General features: G+C 47.4%; 1 long non-coding RNA gene across 1 annotated transcript; it reads left to right on the top strand.

Moving 5' to 3' along the window:
- The first annotated feature begins 3,349 nt into the window (after positions 1–3,349).
- Positions 3,350–4,399, top strand: 4930504D19Rik. The gene is made up of 2 exons (XR_003956379.1): positions 3,350–4,215; positions 4,313–4,399. It is a non-coding gene; the product is annotated as an RIKEN cDNA 4930504D19 gene (long non-coding RNA).
- Positions 4,400–5,214: the final 815 nt, after the last annotated feature.

The following is a 5,214-nucleotide window of genomic DNA, read 5'->3' on the forward strand; positions in this document are numbered from 1 at the left end:
ATTGAGCCTCCCTTCTCAGGTGACTCCAGGCTGTGTCAAGTTGACAGCTAAAGCTAACTCCTTAGCTGGTGTTTCAGTGTGACTGTACCTGAGCCGTGGGGACAGTTCATAGCAACATGTCAACAGCCTGACACTTGATCAATTACAGTTCCTAGGGCCTCTCCTGTAATTTTCAGGCCATGGCACATGGCCACACCTTTCTCTCCTTCTTCTCTGGGAGAATTCACAGTCTTTCTGGGAAAGCCAACATTGTTAAGGACCTAGAAGTCAGTAGTTCATCTTCAAGTACAGAACATGATGCCTTTAGATCGAATCATGAATCAGAGTAAAGTTATGAAAAGCCACTGAAAGGTTTTAATAGTCTTCCCATAGACATGGGATCTAATCCTCCCCTCTTGAATGTGGGATGGGTCCACTCAGTCTATGGAACAGACATCTGCCCTGACATTCCCACTGGAGACAGCCTCCTGGTAGTACTCTGGTTGACAGAGCTGAATGCAGCCTGCCCACAAAGGAATGTTTGCTCTGAGGAAGTTAGCCAGGAACACCTGTTGTATGAGTTTAGCCACTCCAAAGCCTCCCCAAAAAGCCTTCTGCAGATGTGTTTACTGAGTAACTTCAGTGGGTACCACAAAGTGGAATTGTCAAGCTGAGTTCTATCAAGTACTGACCCATACAATGTGAGGTATAATAAAACAGTGACTTTTTAAGTCTCTGAAGTTTTGGGGGGTCATTAATAAAGAGCTGTACCTGATCACTTGGGTCAGGACACACACACACACACATACAAAGTCTTCCTGGGACAGAACATTTATGTGGATATGTCAGGGAATCGTCATGAGAGAGATAAAGTTTCTGATTTGTCTGGGGGAAAGATGATGGCTGGTAAGCAATTTAAGGAGCTGAACTGGAGAAAAGGAGACCTGGTGTTGAAAAATATATGTATAAGGCTTAGCTGTTTAGCAGAGTCCCTAAAAAAGGAGGCAAAGAAGAAGGAGCTCAAGAAAGGTGCGTTGGCTACTGTCTTAGGGCTTCTATTACTAAGATGAAGCACCATGGAAGGGGAAGGAAAGGGTTTGTTTGGCTTACACTTCCACATCGCTGTTTATCATCAAAGTAAGTTAGGAAGCTCAAGTGGGGCAGGAACCTGGAGGCAGGAGCTGATACAGAGACAATGGAGGGATGCTGCTTACTGGCCTGCTCTCTGTGGCTTGCTCAGCCTGTTTTCTTATAAAACCCAGGACCACCAGCCCAGGGATGGCACACCCACAAAGGACTGATCCCACTACTATTGATCACTAATAGAGGAAATACCTTACAGGTCTCACTACAACCAGATCTTATAGAGGCCTTTTTGAAATTGAGGTTTCTTTCTCTCAGATGACTTTAGCTTGTGTCAGATTGACATAAAACTGTCCAGCACATTTCTGTTGCTGACACAGAATGCTTTGACACAAGTAACTTAGGGAGGGAAGGATTTGTAATTGTTCACTGTCTGAAATATAGTCTCTCATGGTGGGGAAGTCAAGCCTACAGGAACTAAAAGCACCTGGTCACGTCGTATACAGTAAGGAAGAACAACTACTGAGGCTCAGCTCACTTTCCCCTTTTATGCAATCCAGTTCTAGCTCAGGGAATGGTGCCACCCATGATGGGCAGATCTTCCTGCCTCAGTCTAATCAAGATATCTCTCCTCGGATGTGCCCAGAGAGTCTCTCATTAAGTTGATGGCTGAGATTAATCATCACGGAAGAGTACCGGGAAGAGGTAAAAGGACATGGGCCCCAAGATCCTTTGTGTAGTTCTGGGGTGCCTAGCCCTCTATGCCTCTCTGCTTGAGTCATTTGAGGAGAAGCACAAAGGAAAACCTGGCCAGGGCCAACAGTAGCAATCAAGGGCCCTTCAGGACTCTTCTGCCCTCTGTAGGCAAAATAGGAAAGGAAGTTCAGGCTTCCAGAAAAACCAAGACTTGAAGAAAACCAGAAACTCAATGGGGTGATTCAAGCATCTAAGGGTAGAGTTGGTGTGCTGAGACCATTGGATTCCTACTCTGTCCTTCCCTTACCAACTCAGGGAAGAAACAAGGGAAGAGAAAACCAAGAGAAGATTGGTGGCTGCTATGGAAGTTCAAAGCTGATTTCAGGCAGGGCCATGGCTAGGTAGCTTATTCACAAGGCAAGAATGGCACTTAACCTAGCTCTCTCTCTCTCTCTCTCTCTCTCTCTCTCTCTCTCTCTCTCTCTGTCTCTCTCTCTACATATATATATATACCTCTCTCTGTGTCTCTTTGTATTTATATCTCTGTCTCTATCTCTCTCTGACTCTCTCTCTCTCTCTCTCTCTCTCTCTCTCTCTGTGAGTGTGTGTGTACAAGAGAGCGAGTACACGCATGCATGTGTGCATGCATGTGTATGTGTGTAAAAGGAACTACAACTTATATACCATGTTCTCCACTAGAGAAAGGTGGGCTTTGAAGGACCTTTTAGACTCATGTGAGTGCTAGGACTAAGCAGTAGGATTCCAGACCCAGCCTTCTCCTGTCATCGTAACCAACAAGGATTACCAAGATAATCTGGGAAGGAAGGATGTTGAATGGACGTCTGGCTTAGTAACCCTCTTCTAAGGCCACTCTCATGCTTGGACCATGCATGGAACTGGACAGCTGAAGACCACTTGGAAGAAAATGTGGTGAACCCAGAACTTGGAAGCAGTTCTTCATCCTTCACCACAACCAATCAGTGTAGGGCCCACAGGCAAGAGTGGGAGAATACATACACTCTAGTTAAGAAGGGTCTTCTTGCCTCTCCGAGTCTTGCTTTTCACTCCCCTGCAATTCCAGGTGACTTAGATCTGTGGGGTTCCCAGATTATCCTCCCTGGAGCTCAGCTGACAGACATGAATCATCAGAGGGACTTCAAGGGTCAGAGCAACTCAGGTTGTTTTTGGAGGCCAGAAGAAAAGCCCTGGTTATAAATGGTCATCTTTCTCAGAACCTCCAAAGTCTACCCATGCCAAAACCCCCACCTTAGAGCAAGCAGCTAGATCCTTCCTCTCTCTTCTGCCCCTCCTCAGCCTTTCTTGGTTTCCATCTAGGCCAGCTGGCCTCCACACCTCTTGGGATTCTGGGAAGAGCAGAACGGAATGGAACAATGGCCTAAAATTAGAACCCACAACAGAAGCATATGGAGGGCTGAGTCACGCATTGTTCTGCCACTCACCAGCCTGCTAGTAACCACAGTAAGCATACTGGTTATGGCCCCAAGGAGTGATGACATCAGGGTCACAGCCAGATGGGCCTCAGGGCAGAGGCTCGTGGCATGGTAGCCTACAGGGCCTGGCCTTCTGGGTGGGGTCAGGACATCAAGAGCAGAGGCATAACTAGGGACCCACCCTACAACCATGACAGCTTCCCCTCAGCATATGCTCAGAGTATAGCATGGATGTACAAAGGTACAGCGTCATGGGAAATAATGGTTGGTCTGGAGGACAAAACAGCCATCGTTGTTGCTGCCTTAGAGACTGCTAAGCAGTTGGTGTCTCACTCACAAGCCACATGAATGCCACTTTCCAGAAGAAAACTGACTCTCACATGAACCCCTGGGAAGAAGGCTATGTGCTTTTGTCTCAGAGTGAGGTTCCCTCTGAAAGGAATTCCACCCAGACTTCATTTAAGGAAAAAAAAAAAAGCACAGGATTGGAGGGTCTGCTGCTTGCTGAGAAGTTTGGCACCCACACCTTCAAGCAGGTCATCCCATGGTGGGAATGGCCTAGGTAAAAACATGGCTTCCCTGTGTAAGCACTGAGCTGTACAGGGGTAGGCAGGAGGGACAGCAACCGACACAGTCTGCCATCATCATGGATCTCAAGGCTCCCAAAGTCAGCACGTTCCAGAATCCACTGTCCAAGCAGCTGCATCAGGGCTAACTCTCCATTTTCAGAGCATCTGAGGCTATAGGCCTAGAGGAGCCCTGCCCTTCTGAGTGGAGGGTGGAGAAGGGTCACCTTAGAAACGTGGCTGAGCTCTCAAACCAGCCGGATTCGGAGGCAGAGTGCTGGGGACAATGAATGTCAACCAGAAGGTTCTATGGGCTTCGAAGCTGTGAGAGTTAAGATTGTCAATTTGACAAAACAGAACATCATCAAAGAGTCTCCTCTAGGCGTCTCTGAGGGATTTTCTAGATCAGATCAGCTGAGGAGAGAAGACCCATTCTACAGGTAGCAGAACCATTCCATGGGGTGGGAAAGTCCTAGACAGACTAAAAAGGAGCAAGTGAGAGACACAAGCGTCCAATTCTCTGCCTCTTGATTATAGGCACAACGTGACAAGCCACCTCAGGCTCGTACTGGTGTATCTTCCTCATCGCCAATCGTGAGCTACAATAAAGCCTGCCTTCCTCAAGTTGCTTTTCTCAGGTCTTTGATCAGAGTGGTAAGAAAGTAGCTAACGCTGGAAGCTGGTAGGATGTACAAAGCAAGAAGCAGGGCTAATGCTAGGAGGACGGTGAAGGGCTGCGTGCCACAGAGGAGAAAGGTGCAGGGACCATCACCGTCTGGGAGCTGCACAGTCTAGAGCTGGGAGTGGGATAACAGCCTGAGAGGCACAGAGGGAGTTACGGACCTGTGCGCCATCCCAAACCCTGCAGAGACAGATGCGAGGCTTCCTAACTTTGTTTTCCCACTGCATGCACGACTCTGGAGCAACCAATAGCATTTGGTTTTTTTTGTTTGTTTTTTTTTTTATATATATATACTTTTTATTAGGTATTTTCCTCATTTACATTTCCAATGCTATCCCCAAAGTCCCCCATACCCTCCCACCCACTCCCACTTTTTGGCCCTGGCATTCCCCTGTACTGGGGCATATAAAGTTTGCAAGTCCAATGGGTCTCTTTCCAGTGATGGCCGACTAGGCCATCTTTTGATACATATGTAGCTAGAGTCAAGAGCTCCAGGGGGTACTGGTTAGTTCATAATGTTGTTCCACCTATAGGGTTGCAGATCCCTTTAGCTCCTTGGGTACTTTCTCTAGCTCCTCCATTGGGGGCACTGTGATCCATCCAATAGCATCCACTTCTGTGTTTGCTAGGCCCCGGCATAGTCTCACAAGAGACAGCTATATCTGGGTCCTTTCAGCAAAATCTTGCTAGTATATGCAATGGTGTCAGCGTTTGTAAGCTGATTATGGGATGGAACCCTGGATATGGCAGTCTCTAG

This window comes from Mus musculus, chromosome 6 (assembly GCF_000001635.26).
Source record: "Mus musculus strain C57BL/6J chromosome 6, GRCm38.p6 C57BL/6J".
NCBI classification, from domain to species: Eukaryota; Metazoa; Chordata; class Mammalia; order Rodentia; family Muridae; genus Mus; species Mus musculus.